This window comes from Meleagris gallopavo, chromosome 17 (assembly GCF_000146605.3).
Source record: "Meleagris gallopavo isolate NT-WF06-2002-E0010 breed Aviagen turkey brand Nicholas breeding stock chromosome 17, Turkey_5.1, whole genome shotgun sequence".
NCBI classification, from domain to species: Eukaryota; Metazoa; Chordata; class Aves; order Galliformes; family Phasianidae; genus Meleagris; species Meleagris gallopavo.
The window spans coordinates 12,995,353-12,996,818 of record NC_015027.2 but is presented as its reverse complement, the minus strand read 5'-3'; the positions used below and the strand labels follow the sequence as shown (position 1 = coordinate 12,996,818).

Here is a 1,466-nt window from a genome sequence, read left to right as displayed (position 1 = left end):
AACCATCCACCCATCACTGTTCTCACTGACTCCACCACCTCCCTGTGCAGCCCATTCCAGTGCCTGACCACAATTTCAGGAAAGTTGTATTTCCTAATGTCCAGCCTGAATCTCCCCTGGCGCAGCTGGAAGCCATTTCCTCTAATCTTATCACTGTTACACAAGAGAAGAGGCCGACCCCCAGCTCATTACAACCTCCCTTCAGGTAGTTATAGAGAGCAATGAGGTCTCCCCCTATGTGGTCTATTAAAGAGATTCCAGGAGTCTGGTGTAAATGAGTGATTTCAATGTGAAATAACAAGTACTTTTTTTTTTTTTTCCAGCATTCTTTGTTTTTCTGCTTCAGGAATAAGCAGTATCAACAATCTCCCGTTCATATTGATTCAGACTGTTGCATTTGAAGTCTGAATAGGTGGGGAAAGGATTTTTGTTAGATACAGTATGGGCAACCTTCATCCCAGCCCTCCTAACCTGCCACTTCTCTCATCAGTCACAAGGGACTTCCACTACTCAAGTTAAAATCTCAGCTTTTCCCAAGACAAAGCCATTGCTGGATGTTTCCACATCAGTTCCCACCAACTCTGCTTGCAGAACTGGCTGCACACAGACGTGGGTTTCTTCACATGAACAAAACAAAACGCATCTCCTCATTTCACCAAGGGTAATTTTGTGGTAACCGAACGCGTTCCTGACATCCACACATCTCTTTGTGGAACCCAAGCACGTTTGTTAACCACACAACTGTCTCTCGAGGGTACACAAGTACATTCCTGGAGCTTTTTCCCAGGGCAGTCATCTCCTTGGAGCAAACAGTTCTCCTGCGAGTCCCAGGGGGAGCCCAGCCATATCCCTGGGGATCCCACCCAGCTCCACACTGAAGCAAAGCACTTCCCTGGGCCATACAGGGCCTGTCACGTTGATGTGATGAGCATCCTTGTAAGCTTGGCTTTAGTGAGCTTGGCTGAGCGAAGGGCCACGTGTTTCTTCAGTGATCATTGCTTCCCTGCTGCCCACGTGGTCAGAATAGCAGAGCACTAATCAAATACATACAACACAACTAATTAACAGCAAATTACTTTTTGCTTTTTGTGCTTTGAGATGTTGAAAATTACAGGTTGTCAGCACCATGCAAGTATTCTGGATATTTCTTCTGCAGCAGGCCTGCCAATTAATGACTTTTACAAAGTCACAGATAACTTTAACGATCAAATGAGAAAACTTACTTCTGCTTAATAACAACCATCAGGTGTCTTCACCAACACGCGCATGCACAGGTAAGTCGAAATATTGTCGCCAGAAGCAGGGATTATGGACATCAGTACCGGTGGTCACGGGGACCGGGAACGCCTCTTCTGCGGCCGGGGCCACGACGAGACCGAGAGGATCCGAGCTGCGAGCTCACGGGACGCAGCCACGGCCCGCAACCCGCGCCTGCCATCACGATCTACACCTGCCATCCCGACCCC

At 48.0% G+C, this 1,466-nt stretch overlaps 1 long non-coding RNA gene across 1 annotated transcript; it reads right to left on the bottom strand.

The window, feature by feature from the left end:
- Positions 1-305: 305 nt before the first annotated feature.
- Positions 306-1,460, bottom strand: LOC109370392. The gene is made up of 2 exons (XR_002120499.1): positions 1,224-1,460; positions 306-1,034 (listed from the first exon to the last, which is right to left on the bottom strand). It is a non-coding gene; the product is annotated as an uncharacterized LOC109370392 (long non-coding RNA).
- Positions 1,461-1,466: the final 6 nt, after the last annotated feature.